Source organism: Ictidomys tridecemlineatus, chromosome 12 (genome assembly GCF_052094955.1).
Source record: "Ictidomys tridecemlineatus isolate mIctTri1 chromosome 12, mIctTri1.hap1, whole genome shotgun sequence".
Taxonomy (NCBI): domain Eukaryota; kingdom Metazoa; phylum Chordata; class Mammalia; order Rodentia; family Sciuridae; genus Ictidomys; species Ictidomys tridecemlineatus.
Genome location: NC_135488.1, coordinates 113,461,689 through 113,480,548, shown reverse-complemented (window position 1 = coordinate 113,480,548; position 18,860 = coordinate 113,461,689). Strand labels below are relative to the sequence as shown.

The window sequence follows — 18,860 nt, the reverse complement described above, 5'->3', positions numbered from 1 at the left end:
GAGGAGGGGGGCAGGGAGAGGAGGGGGGCAGGGAGAGGAGGGGGCAGGGAGAGGAGGGGGGCAGGGAGAGGAGGGGGCAGGGAGAGGAGGGGGCAGGGAGAGGAGGGGGCAGGGAGAGGAGGGGGCAGGGAGAGGAGGGGGGCAGGGAGAGGAGGGGGGCAGGGAGAGGAGGCGGGCAGGGAGAGGAGGGGGCAGGGAGAGGAGGGGGCAGGGAGAGGAGGGGGCAGGGAGAGGAGGGGGCAGGGAGAGGAGGGGGCAGGGAGGGGGGGGGCAGGGAGAGGGGGGGGCAGGGAGAGGAGGGGGCAGGGAGAGGAGGGGGGCAGGGAGAGGAGGGGGGCAGGGAGAGGAGGGGGCAGGGAGAGGAGGGGGCAGGGAGAGGAGGGGGCAGGGAGAGGGGGGGGCAGGGAGAGGGGGGGGCAGGGAGAGGGGGGGCAGGGAGAGGAGGGGGCAGGGAGAGGAGGGGGCAGGGAGAGGAGGGGGCAGGGAGAGGAGGGGGCAGGGAGAGGAGGTCTTGATGCCAGCCGTGTGGAGCATGGCACTGAAGCAACCTCAGGAGGGACGGAGGCCTCCTCCCACTTGCCATCGGGCGCCACGTGGAAGCCGGTGGCCTCAAGCCACTCACAGAGGCTCCACGGAGATGAAGAACCCCACTCCAGAGGGGAGTCTGCTGAGGCTCGAAGGAAGGCTGGAGAAGATTCTCTCTAAGGCTCTCAGCTCTGCTCCCCCCTAGAAGCAAGGCTGCGAGGCAGAGTCCTGGGACACGTCTGTGAGACAGACGCTGAAGGAACCTGGGCAAAGGAGGGCCACCGCACACCTGTCCTGCACCCTCATGGGGACCCGAGTGGCCTGCTGTCCCCCAGGCTGTTGGCCCTGTGCTGAGCTGTGCGGAGGGGACTGCCATTGGTGAGGACAGAGGCCTCTGCCTCCCCACTGTGTGCAAGAAGAGTCCTGCCACGGCCCAGAGGCACAGGGAGGAGACTGGTGAGCAGTCAGTCACGGGCCCTGGAGACCAGCCCTGCCAGAGGTGAGCGCAGCCGCACTGAGCAGCCTCGGGGCCTCCTGAGCACAGCCACCTGAGGCCAGGCAGCCCTGGGGAGGGCAGGAGCAGGCAGCCTGTTAGGTGTTCCCAGGAGGAGACTCCGCTGCCCCAACTCCAGGAGGGACCAGGCGTGTCCAGAGCCTGGGGAGGGCAGCTGGGGCAGGGGCCACCTCACTCACTGCACCTGTCACCCATTGCTTGACTTAGAACTTGGAGTTCCAGCCGATGCCCCCATGGGGTCCTATGATGACCCCATGGTCATCAATGGCCAGGCTCTCAATTTACTGAAGACCTCGGCCCTTCCAGCATAACAGTCTGATTCCTGGGTCTAATCTACCTCATTTAAAGAAACCAAGAATAAAACGATTGAGCTTGAGGTGCCCGGTTCAGAGAGTGCACATGGGACGACCCCATCTGCCATCCCAAACTCACGGCAAGTCACTGCTCTTGAAAACCGTCACCAGCTGTGCGAGATAGCTCCAGTGCTGACCTCTGCAGAGCCCCTCCACATTCACAGGTTCTGGGTCAGGACGTGAATACGTCTTCTTGGGGGGATATAATTTGACCCATAATACTGTCCCTTCCCAGGGCAGCCTACACCCAATGAGGCCGACACAGGTGTGAAGGCTGGAGCATGTCACTGGAGGGGCTTTCCAGTCCTGGAAGGACAGGGCTCTCCACCCCGTCCACTGGCTCTCCCGCTCACCTCCAGCAGAATGGCTCTCCACCCACCACCAAACAACTCCCAACTTCACTCTGTCTCCAAGTGACTTCCCTGGGGACCAAGGCTGCATCATTAACTCACCTTTGGTGGGGACACAGGCCATGCAGGCAGGTCACTGGAAATCTAAGAGCACACACACAAGGCCTCCAGGTCAGAGCCTCCCTTCAGCCTCCAGAGTGAAAGTTCCAGAAACTGCCCTGAGTAGGCACCTGGATTCCGTTCAGGAGCAGACAGAACCCCCTCCTGCGGTCACACCCTCCCCGTCAGGTGACGCTCCCGGTCTGCCCCCCTGGTCTGGCCAGCCCTTGGTAGTATCCATTGTCTGTCCATTTCTTCATGCAAGAGCCACTTGTTGGGCCTCTGCCGTGCGTCATGCTAGGTGCCAAGGGCACATGGGGGTCGGGTTCCTGCCCTTGAGGAGCCCAAACAGCCGAGGAGAAAGGCAGGCGAGCAAGTGTCTATGACACAGAGTGACAGGTGTGGGAGAGGAAGCGGAGGCTTCAGGGCGAGTCCAGGGAAAGGGACTCAAACCCAGAAGGGAAGGGGGCACAGGAAGGCTCCCCAGAGACCCCGAGGGAGAGGACACGCAGACACTCCTGGCATCTGGAGTGACAACGCTGTGTGGCGGGGCGCCTCAGTCTGTCTTCTGCTGCTGTGACAGACAGCACAGCCCGGGGAACTCAAAGAGAAGTTGGGGGGCGGCGCTCTGGGAAGGCCCAGATGGAGACTCTGGAGCTGAGCGGTAACAGGGCCCCCGGCCTCGCTGGGGCAACAGGAGAAGAGAAAGCCGAGGTCCCTCCGAGAACACAGCTCTCACTGTGACCACTGACCCCTCCTGGCCCGAGCCCCCACCCCCGGCGCCTCCTGAGGGCCCCCCTCGGCACTGTCAGCCGGGGACTCAGTGGAACCGCAGCTGGCGGAGAGGACAGAGGCCACCAGGAAGGTCCACACCCAACACGGAGGGGCGGGGCTGAGCTCAGTCCTTGGCGGAGGGGCACTGGGGACAGAGGGCCAGGGAGGCCAAGGCGCTGTGCGGAGAGGGATGAGCGTGCCTCGGGGGACAGAGACCAGGACCAGGGCGCAGCGCTCCCACCGCACCGAACAGCCCGGCTCCGCAGAGGCCTGGCAGCGCTGTGTCCCTCCCAGCCACTGAAGCCACCACCGCAAGCCCAGAAGGACCGCTGCCTCAGAGACACCGCGAGCCTCGCGGGTTCCCCAGTCTGCAAACCCATCCCCGCGGGCAGCTCTCCCCGGGACGAAGGCAACGCGCTGCAGATTGTCAGTCACTCGGCGCGGAGTTTGGCATCTGCCTCTCACAGCTGCCCGCATTCCCAGCTAAAATATTAAAAGAAATATTTTTGTGTTACAGTCTCTGCTTTGCCAGAATCTTGCTGTGCATTTGTGACAATTTTATGGGCTCCTCCGAAGGCTGAGGGAGCACTGCAGAGGGGAAGGACGAAGGTGGCCGTTCCCAGTTCACAAATCAGCAGCCACACTGCGCTGGGAGGGGCCTCCTGTCCTGGCAACGCATCTCCACGGCACCTTCACAGTCGGAAGAGTGGGCAGGAGTGCTTGCTCACTCGGCAGCACAGACACTAAAATTGGAACCACACAGCAAAGATTACCATGGCCCTGTGCAAGGGTGACCCGCAAATTCGAGAAGCATTCCCTATTTTGAGCAAACCTTTGGAAGGCCATTTCACCATTGTATATTCTAAGAAAATAGACTCAGGTTACACTGGATAGCACCCAATATTGAAATGTAACTTTCATACCGAAACAAAAATGGGCACAAGTCTCAACGGTGAGAGAACAGTGGCGATGTCACTGGCTTCGTGGTCCCTGAGCCCATGCAGGATAGAAACCCAACAACACAGCTCACAAGGGCATGACGACAGAGCCAAGGATGGCGCTGATTCATGCAGCAGCGTGGCTGCCCACAGGAGGGTGGCGGAAGTCCAGAAGGTAGGGCACACATGTGGGCTCCAGACTGGAAATCAACACAAGCTGTGGGGCAGCCTCTCATCGGACCCACACCATGGTCCAAAACGTCGGCACGTGGTTTAAAATGTGTCTCAGATCCAGTCAGATCTTGCCCAGACTCTTAACGTGGAAATGCATCTGAACGAGGGCCCTGGTCCAGGGACTGAGGCCACGCTGGCTTGCCTCCCTGATGCCTTCTTGTAGTTTGGCTTGAACCGTGGATGCGACCTGGAGGCCATTCCCCATGAAGTGTGCAGCGCTTTTCTCCTCAGCACCTCCAACTTGAACTTGAAGCCTCTACTCCCACCTCTGCCATTTAGCTTAAGCCCAGAACGTGTGGTGCCTTCTGTGAACCCGATGTTACTGCCTCAGGGAGATCGGTAAGGAGGCCCCACCCGTCTCCACAGAGCCCCTGCATGAGGACAAGTCAGGCCTCCTGCTGACCGTGCCCCTCTGTGCCCAGTCCTGGTTATTTCCCATCTTGAAAGCTGGCCTCACAGTAACTCAGGGAGAGAAGGTGCCATTTAGCCCAACCCTTCTCCTTGCTTTACATGTGACAAAACTGGACCAGACAGGGCACTTTGCATATAGCAAGGAGTAAAAATGAGATAAGATACTTTTAATAAGATTGATAACTATCAAATGAATAACTGACTTGCACAGGTTACAAAACTTGTTAGAAGCGGCTGTCACTGTCCCTACCCAGGCAGCACTACAATGCCTGATACTTTGGGTGGCTGTGGGATATGAGCGTCTAGCCTGTGAAAGGAAGGGGTAAACCTCTCCCAGGACCCTCGGCCTCCCCTTTCCTGGTCGGGAGGCTCCGGCTGGACCTACTTGCTCCACTGGGAGGGCTTGGTATTCCGACGAGCTGAATCCTCAGCCTTCACCAGCTGATCCACCTGCTCCACTGATACCACTGCAGCTTTAATCTGCAGATTTCATCACTGGATTTTTCATATCATGGAAATTGCAATCTCCTAAGAAAGAGGGGCAAGCACTTCCTGGACACTTTCACTATTGACACTTTCGGAACCGGACGGCTCAGGAGCAGGCAAGTGAAGGAGCTTGAGCACCTCCCAGCAAGGCCAGTACAGGACCAGGGGGTCCAGGGAACCAGAAAGAGGCCCGTGGTCTGAAGACAGGAACTACCACCCCAAGTTCCAAGCGTGGGAATTCTAGAAGCAAACCAACAAGACTGGCCCATTTTAAGCAAAATTCCAGTTGGAATAATATTTAAATGATTAATGGGGAAATGAAAACACTGATTTCTGGGACCGGTCTGGTCACCCAGGACTGACCAAATCTCACTGGGACGAGCTATCAGGGTGACAACCTGTCTTCATCTTAGCAATAAAATGGTTCTCATCTTTTCACAATTCTTTGCATAAACAGAAGGAGGAGGAGGAGTGGGAGGAGGGAGAGGAAGGAGAGGGAAGAACAGGAGAAGACTCCATAGCCAGCAACTGATGTTCTGGATGTGACAGGAGAGGAAGCTGATGTCACCTGGAAAGCCAGCTCCAAATCAAACTGCCCAATCTAAGTCCCCAAGAATCCTCGGGCCCACGGAGATGCTGGTGGGGCCTGAGAGCAGACCTGGCACTTCAAAAGGCCTGATGGAGCGTGCTTGTGCCCCAGGTTTCAGCATGGTACAGCAGAAGGGGCCTGGGGCCTGTTCTGTCCAGATGCGTGGGTTGGAGTAGGTCAGAACACCTGTCTGGATGCTTCATTTCTAATAATCTGAAAATCCTGTTGCCAGAGATCACCTAAAAATGCTGCATAATAAACCGTGATCCCTGTTAACTGCACAGCTGAGCAGGGGATCAGGAGACAGCCCAGGGCCGAGCAAGGGGGAGCTGAAACTCAAGTTGCTGCCCTGTGGGGACACTTGCCAGGCTCAGGAGCAAAGAAGCTTAGTTTCCTTCCATGCACCAACGAGACACAAGACCTGGGGTCATACAGGGAGAGCCTTAGAAACCAGACTCCCTACCCGTGCAGGACCCTCGGGGCTGCCGTGGTTCAGGGGAGACTTTTCCCCTGGAGCTTGGTCCCCAGTGTGGCCTTGTGAAGAGCTGGGGAGATCTTTAAGAGGTAGACCATAGTAGGAGGCCACTTGGTCATGGGGACACTGCCTTCAGACAGATTAAAAGACTCTTCCATGGGCTACGTAGTTCTCATGAGAGGGTTGTTATAAAAGAGTCAGCCAGAGCTGGACACGGTGGTGAGCACCTGTAGGTCCAGCTACCTGGGAGGTTGAGGCAGGAGGATCAGTTGGGCCCAGGACATCAGGACCCACCTGGGAAACATAGCAGCACGCCATCTTAAAAAAAAAGCCAGCCTGACCCTGCCTGGTCTCTGGCTTTCTGTCTTGCCGTGTGATCCCTCCTGTCACACACATTCCTACCATGAAGCCATCGACCATGATGTGACACAGCCAGCCGGGTCCTAACAAGACCTAGCACCCTGACGTTCAGACTTTGAACCTCCAAAATGTTTAAAGCCAAATGAACCGCTTTTATCAATAAAATACCCAGCCTCGAGTATTTAATTAAAGCAGTGGAAAACAGACTAATACAGAGGCCATACCCTCAGTGGTAGGATTGTGTAAGACAAAAAAGTAACAAAAAGAGAAGATAGGGGATGCTTGTCCTCAACTCCTAGGTTCTGAATGAGAACGAGAGTCTCCCCAGAGAACCCACACCACACACCCGCCTTGGTTGAGTTTGGAGTTGAATGGACACCAACTATATGGTTTGGGAAACCAAAGACAAGAAATTAGTGGTCTTAGGTTCATAGTCTCCCAGGTTCTTGGCAAAAGCAAATGTAAATTCTCTTACAAGCAACATATTCTCAATCCAAGATATATAGGATTTCCAAAAAAAAGTCTAGTCATGTTGCTGGCACGGTGGCACACACCTGTAATCCCCGTGACTCAGGAGCCTGAGGCAGGAGGATGGTAAGTTTGAGGACAGCCTCAGCAACTTAGCAAGACCCTGTCTCAAAATAAAAAATAAAAAGGGTTGGCGATGTAGCCAGGGTTCAATCCCATGTACTGACTGACCAATTTTAAGCAGGGTCGGGAGAAGCCAAGTCAATAAAAGATTAGCCTTATTAAGGATTGACACACACCAAATTCCATTTTAAATCCTTTACAGGTACTGTCCCACTTGATCCTCACAACATTCTCTTAATGGTAGGTTTTTGTTTGTTTGTTTGTTTGTTGTTTTGGCTACTGGAAATTTAAGCTAGGGGCACTTTACCACTGAGCTACATCCCCAGCCCTTTTTGTGTTTTGTTTTGAAACAGGGTCTCACTAAGTTGCTTAGCGTGTCTCTCGGTTGCTGAGGCTGGCCTTAAACTTGCAATCCTCCTGTCTCAGCCTCTCAAGCTGCTGGGATTATAGACGTGTGCACCATACCCAGTAATGATAGGAATTCTTATTCTCATTGTTATTGAAGTTAGTATCACTCCTATCCCTGGATTCAGAATGGGAAAGAATGAAGACATGAAGAGAAAAAGAAACTTCCTCAAGAACTCACAGAAAATGAAAAGAGGTGCGTTTCAGACCCAGGAAGTCTGGTCCCAGTCTGCTCTCTGAACCCCTAACCTGTGCTGCCTCTCCACCCAGTGCTCCCCAGAGGATCCGTCACGGGCTCCAGAACCAGGCACCAGCCTGCAGGGTTTCCAGGGAGTGGAAGGATTGGATGCAGCATACAAATCAAGTTTTAAAACATTTAAAATACATTTAAAACATTTAAAATTCAAAATACAAACAAACAAGACACAGAAGAAAAAGAGTAAATAAGAAACAAAATCAAAAATTTTTCGGAGTAAGAAATATGACTAAAAATAAAAATTCAATGGATGAGGAAAGCACAAATGAGCTGGTGGGGTGAGAAGAGTGGGCTGGAGGTGCAGCCAAAGATGCGCAGGGCGAGCCACAGACAGTGACTGGGGGGCGATGGGAAGGTGAGAGGCAGTGGCTAGGATCAGAGGGACCAGCACACGTGCATCTGGCAGGTTCTGCACAAAATAAGAAAATGCAGAAAGCAAAGGAGAATCCACCTGCCAAGGGCCAGGGAGAGTCCTGAGACTCCAGATGCAGTTGAAAGCAAGATACCAAAGCCGGAGGGACACTGTGGACGGCAACAGGGAGGGGACTTCCTCACGGTGTGAGGCGGGCAGATGATGTACAGCGGCATCAGCCAGAACATGACATGATATTAGTTTCAAAACTCTAAATAAAAATCATCGTCAAAGTAGGACTGTACAACTGGTGAAATCATCCCTTGCGAATGACGGAAAACGAAGGTACCTACAGGGAAATAGAAGCTAAGTGAACTTACCAACAGGTCCTCGGTAGAGGAAATTCTAAAGGAAGTCTTCAAAAAGAAGAAGGTGGAACCCAGAAGAAAGGCTCCAGATTAGCAAAGAAAGGAAATAGGCCAACAGGCTAAATAAGCTCGGACTAAATGAAGCAACCATAACTCACTTGAGGAGTAATAAAAAGGAACCAAAAAACTGGCTAAAAAATAGCTTAAAATGGAACTAGGTAATTATAGTAAAAAGCATTCTAAAATTCTTGTATTTTAGACAAGATGAGAGAAGGACAGAAAAATTGCATAACTTCAGAAATTAAATATATATGTTAGAAAAAATATCTATGTATACATATGTTAGAATTTTAAAGAGATCCACTAGCAATTAAGCAATTTTCAAAGAGCTAAGAAAGAGAAATACAATTTCTAACCTTCAAAGTAACAGAGAATGGAAATGAGTTTCCAAAAGGCAGTACCAAATACGTACCAAATAAGATGGTAGGAAATAAATGTAAGTTATCAACAATTACAATAAATATAAATGAACTAAACTTGCTAGGTGAAAGACAGAAGTCGTCAAATAGAATTTTTTTAAGAACAGGCTTCTGCTGTTTCCAAGAAACATACTTAAACATAAAGCTTCATCTTTAAAATAAACCGATGGGAGGAAACAGCAGCAAATATTTACCAAAAGAAAACAGCGGAGCCGTGTTACCGGAGGAAACAGCTTTGTCGACAGTGAACTCACCTCCTAGTGACGCAAAGCAGGCCGGGCAGGTACCGCGGTGCTGAACCTGCACACCTGAGGACGCGGCTCCAGGACAAACCCAGACACCCCCGGGACCTGACCTCTTTCTCACAGAATCGAGCACCCCGAGGGAGTGGCAAGGACCCAGGGAAAGTCGGAATGTGACAGAGTGTCATTAAGACAGTGCCACTATAGTAAGTGGTCATTGTTAAGGAGAAGGTGACTCTGTGGAAGGCAAGCCAGCCTGGGACAGCCCAGAGCCCCGGGGCACAGCCTGGACCCCATTTGAGAGCCTCCAGGAAGCCTCAGATCCTCTGCCCACCCCCAAACCACACAGCTGCCAAGGTCACAATGTCAGGGCTTCAGACGCCCCAAAGACTCCTGGAACCCTCCCGGGATCCTGGGGACCCTGATATAAGGAGATGACAGCAAGACATCCAGAAAGCATGCCACAGGACAATGTCCAGGAGCCTGGGGCCCGTCCTGAGAAGAGCTGCCCCCTCAGAATCCGAGAGACGGCCTCGGGGCCGGAGAGCCGTCCTGGGCAGGTCTTGCTCTATGCAGCTCTGGGGGTCAGAACTGCAGCCGGCGGCAGGGTCACCAGCTCCTCAGGACCCAGGGATCAAACAGGGACCACGATTGGGGGGCCGCCTCCCGCCTGCCCTCCGGGTCTCCAGGTGTCTCCCGGCACCGGCCATGTCACAGGGGGGCCCGGAGGTGCCTCTGTGGAATTTTCCTTCTAGCAAAGAAAAGAGCCAGGGAGCAAAATAACTCGAGAGTGACGAAGGCCACGAGGGGACAGTGACAGAGGCCATCGGAGAGCCGGGTGGGGACCTGGCTGTGGGAAGGCTTTTGCCCTTTAGAGCCCGAAGGGCAAGCGGGGCCCACCTGGGAGAAGCACAGGCGGAAGGTGGGCACCTGGCAAGGCCAGAGCCCAGGCGAGGACAGGGCTGAGGGGCGTCGTGAGGAGTTTGGTTTCAGTTCTCCCCAGAGAGAGAACCGCGGGGCGCTGGCTAAATGAACTCCCAGGCCCTGACGGACCCCGCTGCTCATTCTCACCTTTGCTGAGAGTGCTTTTGGGGTCAAGACCCTGGAAATCATGGCCAAGATCAATGTCACTCTTCACCTGCGTCTTCTCCTGGAAGTTTCATAGTTTCAGGAAAAACATTTGAGTCTTTAAATGATTTTGAGTGATCTCTGTCTGTGGTATAGACAAAGCTGCCTTTCAAGGGGACAACGGGGCCCGCGTCTCCTCGCAGGGTTCTTTCTGCCCAGGTGAATCCAAGCCCCCTAAAAGTCACAATCTCAGACGATTAATAAGTAACAAAACACAGACACTCAGAAATATATTTACATAATGCGAAGAACACGGGTTCTGGAACTAGACAAAGAGAAAACGGCTTTGGTGGTTTATTTAAGGGGGTACATCAAAGGCAGTGTAAGGTTTCAAAGGCTGAGTCTTGCTTCCTGATGTCTGGCAGTCAGCAGGTGGAGTGACATCTTGGCAGGTCACACCCATCTCAGGTGCTGTGTGGGCCATGGCAGAGTGGGAAAGAGATTCACACTGTCCCTGGGCAATTGACCAGAGGAAATGTCCCCTGGTCATTCCCAGACACTAGATGTCTCTACCCACAAGGCTTCCATGCACGGTGACCCACGTGCCACCCATGAACAGCTCGGCTCCTAACAGGCTCCAACTTCATTCCTTTGTTTTGGTACTGCAGATTGAATCCAGGGGAGCTTAACCACTGAGCCACGTTCCCAAACTCTGGGGGTTTTTTTTGTTTTGAAACAGGGTCTTGCTAAGTTGCTCAGGTTGCTGAGACTAGCTTTGAACTCCTGGTCTTCCTGCCTCAGCCTCCCGCCTAACTCTTTTGAATGTAAAATGCTCCTACAGGGGCTGGGGTTGTGGCTTAGTGGTAGAGCACTTGCCTAGCACATGTGAAGCACTGGGTTTGATTCTCAGTACCACATTAAAAAATAAAAAATAAAGATATCATGTCCATGTACATCTAAAACATTTTTTAAAAAGAAAAATAAAATGTCCCTACAGAGCAAGGAAACAGATTGAAAAGGGTAATCTAATGAATGGGAAAAAAATATTTGCAAACTATATATTTGATAAAGGATTAACACCCCAGTATATCAGGAACTCCTGCAACTCAATAGAAAAGAGGCAAATAACATTATTTAAAAATAGGTAAAGGATCTGAATAGATATTTCTCCAGAGAAGATATACAAATAGCCAATAGGTATATGAAAAGATGCTTAGCAATACTAATCATCAGGGAAATGCAAATCAAAGTCACAACAAGATGCATAAACTCACACCTGCTAAGAGGGTTATTATTAAAAAAATAATAGTAATAATAATAAATAAGGCTGAGGCAGGAGGAGCAAGTTCATAGCAGCCTCAGCAATTTATCAAGGTCCTAAGCAACTTAGCAAGAGCCTGTCTCAAAATAAAGAATAAAAAAAGGCTGGGGTTGTGGCTCAGTAGTAGAGCGCTTGCCTCGAATGCATGAGGCCCTGGGTTCGATTCTCAGCACCACATAAAAGCACAAACAAAAATAAAGATACTGTGTCCATCTACAATTTTAAAAAAAGGAATAAAAAGAGCTGGGGATGAGGCTCAATGGCAAAGCACCTCTGGGTTACTACCAAAAAAAAAAAATAAAGCAAAAGGTAAATGAGAGCAAGGATGTGGCAATATCTGAACTGTATGCTGGTGATAGGAATGATGCAGCCATTACTGAAAAGAGTGTTGATTGCCAGGTGACGTGGCGCACACCTGTAATCCCAGTGACTTGGAAGGCTGAGACAGGAGCCTCACAAGTTCAAGGCCAGCCTCAGCAACTTAGCAAGGCTCAGCAACTTAGTGAGACCCTGTCTCAAAATAAAAAATAAAAAGGGCTAAGATGTAACTCAGTGGTAAAGCACCTTGGGTTCAGTAGCAAAAGAAAACATTATGGAGGTTCCTCAAAAGAGTTATAATAGAACTACCAACACCACTTATTTATCCAAAAGAATTGAAATCAGGATCCTATGTTCATTGCAGCACTATTCACAAGAGCTAAGACACGAAAGCAATCTAAGAATCCACTGGTGGATAAATAGATGAAGAAAACGTGGTGTTACACACAACACAACCTTACTCAGCCTTTTTTTTTTTAAAGGAAGAAGGAGAAGGAGGGGAGAGGGAGGGAAGGGGAAGAGGAAGAAGAGAAGGGAGCGAAAGAAGAAGGAAAAGAATGAGGGGGAAGGAAGAGGGAGGGGAGAGGGAAAAGTGGGAGGGAGAGGAGGGAGAGGAGAGAAGGAGAATCCTGTTTGTGCTAGACTGGGATGGGCACCTGGAGGACAGGATGTAGGTGAGCGGAGCCAGCCAGCGTCGGAGTCAGCGTCTAAAACAGTGAAGCTGAGAAGCAGAGCAAGTGGCTGGCGGAGGGGGGTGGGGAGCTGCTACTCAACAGGCCTGAAATTTCAGTTATGCAAGAGGAACCGGGGCTGCGGGGCTCCCTCAGGCCTGCGGGGACAACACAATCTTGCACACTGAAGTTTCTGGAAAGGGCGGGACTCATGTCAAATTCTCTTGCCACCATAATATGCATTTAAAGTAGTAATAATAAATGAGACCCAAGGCTCTGATGGCGAAGATCTGTACAGATGGGCATAATAGCTGAGAACAAGACAATTAGTCACGCTGCAGGCCAACTGGGATAAACAGGGTTCCGATGGAGCGCAGATGAAGCCGGAAGAACAAAGCCGCCTGGCAGGACCACCCCGCAGCTGCAGAATGACCAGCACTCCCTGCTGAGACCAGCCCCGTCCAAGCTGCCCACAGCTCCCCAGCAGATACCTGCCTTGTGACAGCACCAAGTCACCCAACACAGGGGACCACAGTCCTGGGGTCACTCACTATCTGTGGGCTTCAACAGCATTGGCATGGTGCCAGTCAGCACGGTGCCGACCGGATGCCTGCGCCTCACAGGAACTGAACCCTGGATGGGGGTTCATTTTGCCATAACCCTGGGGGGCTGTCACCCTCCCACCTTACCAGGGCTGGACTGAAACTTAAAGAGTGAAGCCCTAAAGGAGGGTGTGCGCACACCGCCCCAGCCACCAGCACTGCCCTGGGCCAGCGCGCACTAGGAACGCTCTAGAGCCCGTGGGGGAAGGAGCCTGTCACCCGGGGCTCCCTCTAAGTGCTGGCTCTGCATCACCACGTCTTACCACCTTTCTGCACAGAGTCACTAAGTGAATTTCAGCCCTCATGCACAATGCAAGAGGTGTCCCACTCCAGGGCCCGGGAGAACTTACAGGAGCTCTAAGTGCAAACCCATTCTCGTTCCCAATGGGCAGAATGGCTCTAACAAGAGCAGGGCTCATAATTCAAGCCCGTGACTGGGGTGGAGAATTCTGGAGCAAACATCTTCCCTGGACTGTGTGTGGAGACCCCCAGGGGCCCCCTCCTGATTGACAGGTTCCTCTCCAGTTTATAGAATCAATATATCTTAGGAGGCTGCTATTGGCCTTCGCAGTGATGAAGACAAGATTAACACTGGCGTACTAACGAGCCAGGAATCCTGAACGTTCCATCAGCACACAAAATATTTTTCCACCCAGTTTGGCAAATCCTTGTTCCCACCATCATTTCCTCCTTGAAATCATTGTCAGACATTTTCCTTTAACAGGCCTCCCGCCTCCTCTGATTAGGGAAGAGAGTTCCCCTCAGGAAGTAAGGAACAGGAGCAGGAATGTGGCCTCAGACCCCCGAACAAGGAGTCCAGTCGGCACACCCACCAGCCTGGAGATCTCGGGCAAATCACTCTGGCTGAGCCTCTTTTCTTCACTGATCGACTGGGGCACAGCAGTGTGTCCTCGTGGGTTACGTGAAGAGGACGAGACGCAGCATGCATCGCCAGTGCCTTCATGTCAGCATGAGACCTCAGAGGACCTGGCCCTGCCAAGCCGCTGGGAGCCAGGGCTGCGTCCTGCCCCACCGCCCCCACACCACACTTGAGAGCGTGGACCCCTCCTGCCAGAACCTCACCTCACACCTCTGAAAACCAAGCATGGGGACCCCGAGTTCTTCCTCCCTCTCCACTTGCCAGCCCTCACCCTCAGAGGTGCGGTGTTCTCCGTGGCCCTGGGGCAGACGCTCCTCTTCCTTCAGAAGCCGGGCTCGGGCACTCCTCTGGGAGATGGCAGCGGGGGAGCACCGACCCAGACCTGCTGGGAATCCAGAGCCCAGGACCTGAGCGCTCAGGAGGTCAAGGCCACACAGAGCCCCTCCACCACCTGACCTGGCCGTTCCTCGGGGGTGAGGTCATTACAGGAACCCCACGTTCCTTGCCAAGGTTTTCCAGAGAAACAGAACCAATGGGATGCGTATGGATAGAGGGGGCTGGGGTGTAGCTCAGTGGCAAAGTGCATGCCTCACGAGCCACAGCCTTGGGCTCCAGCCCCAGCACACAGAACGCAGAGAAAGAGGGAGACAGAGGGGCAGCCGCACACTGTCCCAGGCTGAGAGGCCCAGGTCCGTGCTCAGCAGGCTGCAGGCCTGGGAGCTGATGCTCGGTTCTGGAGCCAAGAACAGCCCCACTGTGGACGAGCAGGGCAGTGGCCCTGGCACCCGCCTTCTCCTCCCGTCCTTCAGGGGCAGGTCAGATGGGGATGTCCATTCTCCAGGGAGGAAAAGAGGAGGGGCTTCTAGGTGAAGAGGAGCTAGGAGGAAGCTGGGCCTGACACAGATTCCACGCTCCACCTGGCCAGGTCTCCCCCACCCGCCCCAACCAACCACCACGCCACACCCTCTGCCTCCAAGTAACCAAATCTGCTCCTTCACCACCGTCAGGCCAGCACCGCAGGGGGCAGCCTTTGGTCTTGCTGGGTCAGAGAGGGACTAAGGCCACAGGCATCAGTCTACAGGAGTAAGAGCTGGGCCCTCAGCCCCAGGCTGTTCCCATCCATCCTCCAGGGCCCACAGGGAATGCTGAGCTGTAAGCAGGTGTGCCCACCTCAACCAAATCCATCAGGGACACCCACTCTACCATCTGCCCACTGCCCCACGGGAGACCTCTTGCCCCTCAAAGCCTCTAGTTCCTTCCCATCTTCACCCACCTCCTCCGTCACCTGGGCTCCAGCCACAGGCACTACTTGCAAATTATGCCACCCTCACCTTCACTTCTTTGTCCATGCTGTTCCCTCTACCTGCTATGCTGTTCCCCTCCTCTGTTCCCCGCCTGACCCAGCTACCTGGCAAGCTGCCCCAGGTATCGGGCTTAAGCATCCCGTCCCTGGAGGGCTCCATCGAGAGGGCACAGGTGGCAGGGATGCAGCCCACTGGCCAGTCACAGCACAACAGCCCCACCAGACAGGGAGCAAAGGAGCCCTGTCATTGACACCCTGTCTACACCGTAGCCCTCTATAGACACAGAAGGCAGGGTAGCTGGGAGGGATCCGAGGACAGCGATGCTCCTATGGCAATATGACCTCATTCATGTCCTTTCAGCCCAGTGGTTGACGCTGAGCCTGGAGCCTTAGCAGGATCAGCTCGCCCACTCCTCTCAGCAGCTGGAACTCAAGCACTGCACCAGAAGGACAGCACGAATTCAGGTGGGACTGGGCAAGAGAGCATGCTTGATGTAGCGGCAGAAGCCAGCCAGTCAGGGACATGCGCACCTGGCCCCCAGCCCCTGGTTCCTGAGCCAGATGGAGCCAGATGGCGGTGTCTCTGCCACAGTGCTGGCCTTTCCCTCAGGACCCCCCAACCCTCTCTCTCCTGGTCTCTGCTGGCTCAGAAACACCTGCCAGTCGAGTTGCTTGACAGCCCTTGTCCTGGTCCCTGCAGCCCCACCTGAGGGTCAGGCCAGGGGTCAGCTCCTGCCCCAACAGCAAAGGGCAGCACTGTAGGTGGACTCTGAGACAGAATGTCCTAGTTGTCACTAGTTGGCAGTGTCCCCAGCCCCTCCCCAGCAACCCCATTCCCAAGCTCCTTATTAGAGCCTCCCATCAGACACCTACTGTGCAGAATCAGAGGCTGATTCCCAACTCCTTGAGTCAGACCCCCAGGGAGACCCCACACACAGCAGCCAGGGACAAGCAGGGCTCCCAGGCTACTCAGCCAGGAGCTAGGCTAATCCCAGCTGAGGTGTGGGAGCCAGCTGGGCCCCCTGCACAGGTCAGCGGGGCAGGGCAAGTCCTGGGCTCAGGTGCAGGCTTGGAAGGGCAAAAGCAAAGCAGCCTAGGCCGCTCCCCAGACTCATGTCCTCATGAGCAATCCCACCACAGAGAGCGCACCCACAGCCCTCATCAGGTGGCCTGGGAGCACTGGCTGCTTGCATATGGATAGCACTTACATCAACTGCCCAGTCCCAGGCCCCCACACCTCAGCAGCAGGAGGCTCTGCGTCCCTTCTGATTGGCAGCTGCCTGGGCCTACCTGTTCACCCTGCTGGAATCCATTGTTGAGGAGGGCTCTCTGTGAGCACCTGACCCCCCAGCCCACTGCTGCCTCCTCCATGGACATCTTCTTTGGATGTCGTCACACTTGTTTTCTGTCTTGGATCAGAAACAGTCACAGTTGACCATGGAGGGCTGGAGGAACCATAGTGATTCTGCAGGCCTGGTGGAGGATTCCTAGCTACAGGCTGCCCCCTGCTGCTCCAGGTGGGGGTTGCAACCACCACCGCCCGCAGATATCCCAGCAGGGCTCAGATCTTCAGAAATATAATCCACCCAAAACTTTTCTCCCAGCTTGAAGTCAGCTGCCCATCAGCAGGAAGTTGCAGAATAAGGAAAATAAGGATCATGCCCCAGAAGATTTTCTTCAATGTTTAACATTTCCACAAGCGCCAAGAATCTAGTCTTCCAAAGATAAACCATTGAGTTTATATTTTTTATATAAACAGCTAAAGTAAAGCTGTTTATGTGGGATGCTTTTCCCCTGGAAAAAAATAAATGTTAAGAGCCAGACGGGGTGGCACATGACTGTAATTCCAGCTACTCAGGAGACTTAAGCAGGAGGATCACAAATTCGAGGCCAGCCTCAGCAATTTAGCAAGACCATGTCTAAAAAAAAAAAAAATTTGAAAGTCTGGGGATGTAGCTCCATGGTACAGCGCTTGCCTAGCATGTAGAGGCCCTGGTCCCCAGCCCTGGCAGGGTGCTCCTTGCTGTGCGGTGGGGCCAGGTCTTTCTGTCCCTACGTCCACATGTGACCAGCTCCAGCTCATGTGACGGCCACCACACTTCAGTGAGGAATGCCAGTGAGCGTGCCATTTGACTGCTATTTTTAATGTAATTATCTATCTGGGAGTTTTAAAATCACATCCCAGAGGCTCGATTGGATTGCAAATGCCATGTGTCTAATTGCTGGAATTTATCAAGGAAGCACCTGGGGACTTGGGAGTAGTGTGGTGTTCGTCAGCTGTGCCTGCCCCAGACCGGAACAAAGCACTGGCTCTCCAGTCCAGCGGGAGTGGCTTCCTCTGCCAGGCCCTCCACTCATGCCTGTGTCCTTGGACAAGTCACTTGATCCCTTGAAGTTTTTGTTCATTTTCTCATCCATAAAATGCAGCTGATGCTGTTCCTAGGAGATGACCAGGATTGAAGGGAACATCATGTGTTCCTGGCACACAGTGGGGACTGAGTGCAAGACGGTTTATCCATCATACATCCTGGAAGGAGTCTGAATCCCTATAGTCTGTTCTGGATTGAACTGTGTCCCCCAAATTCATATAGTGAGGCCCCCAGCATCCCAGAATGTGACCTTGTTGGAAAACAGGAACATTGCAGCGTTATTAGGATGAGGTCACACTGGAGTAGGGTGGCTGTGATCCTTCTAATCCTATAAGAAGGGGGAATTTGGACAGACCCACATACTCAGGACACCATGTTGACATGAGGACAGAGGTCAGAGTGTCACCTCCACAAGCCAAAGAATGCCACAGATGGCAAGGACACCACCTAGAGCAAGGGAGAGGCCTGGCACAGATTCTCCCTCAGCCTTGGAAGGAAGGGACTCCATGACACCTTAACTTCAGACCTCTGTCCTCCCGGCTGTGCCATGAGGGACTACTGTTGTTCAGACCACCCCATGTGTGGCCTTTTGTTACAGCAGCAAACTAACACACGACCCAAGAGACTTCATTAGCTATGTCTGCTTCTGAATAATCCTAACCAGTGGGCCCAGCAGGCCGGTCGGAACCTAGACCGAAGCCCAGTTCTCTAGACTCCCAATACAGTGCTCTCTCCCCTGCCCCTGAAGACCATCCTTAGAGGCTCCCATGATTCTCTTAAAGGCATTTAAGAGTTTTTAAAAAGTCATTATAGCCAAAAGGAGGAGAGGGGTGGATCCATGAAGAAGGCCAATAAGCAGAAGAGAGGAAGGGAGAGGGTAGGGAGGCCCGGGAAAGGGAATCTGCCGAACCAAGCTCTACCTGCACGGGAGGAGCCACCACAATCCTCTCTGTATAGAGCATCCATTAAAATCACAATGAAAGAAGGGAAACCAGCAGCGTGGAGTACAGGTCAGGAGAGGGCAATGGGGAGAGAAAGGGGGGTGCTGGAAATGAGACGGATCAATTTTGTCATGTGCATGTACTAATAGGGCATTATGAATCCCACTATCATGTATAGTTATAATGCACTAATAAAAAAAAAGATATATTGTCAATGCATCATCTTAAGAATGAGGAAAGTTGGGTGATAAAGTGAGCAAATAAAAATTTGATAAAAATCTGACAAACCAGGTGCAGTGGCCCACGCATGTAATCCCAGAACTCAGGAGGCTGAGGCAGGAGGACTGAAAGTTCAAAGCCAGCCTCAGCAACTTAGTGAGGCCCTAAGCAACTTAGTGATATCTTGTTCCAAACTAAAAAACAAAAAGGGCTGGGACATGGTTTAATGGTAAAGTGCCCCTGGGTTTCATCCCTGGTACCAAGAAGAAAAAAATTTTTTTTTGTTTTTTTGGGTTTTTTTTTGTTAAGCTGGGATGGGGGACCTAGGGTAGCTCAGTGGTAGAGTGTTTGCCTGGTATGCATGAGG

General features: G+C 52.9%; 1 long non-coding RNA gene and 1 other non-coding gene across 3 annotated transcripts in view; one reads left to right on the top strand and one right to left on the bottom strand.

Moving 5' to 3' along the window:
* Positions 1-16,436, bottom strand: part of LOC120884989 (uncharacterized) — a 51,727-nt gene extending 35,291 nt beyond the window's left edge. The window contains exons 1-3 of one of the 2 annotated variants that reach the window (XR_013429244.1): positions 16,255-16,436; positions 13,865-14,043; positions 10,187-10,340 (exon numbers count right to left, since the gene is read on the bottom strand). This is a non-coding gene — a long non-coding RNA (uncharacterized LOC120884989). Of the gene's footprint in view, positions 1-10,186; positions 10,341-13,864; positions 14,044-16,254 lie in introns of those variants that run through there. The other variant, XR_013429243.1, reaches the window with a different exon arrangement.
* Positions 3,332-3,440, top strand: LOC120885139 (U6 spliceosomal RNA). Its single transcript, XR_005727650.2, has one exon. It is a non-coding gene; the product is annotated as a U6 spliceosomal RNA (small nuclear RNA).
* Positions 16,437-18,860: the final 2,424 nt, after the last annotated feature.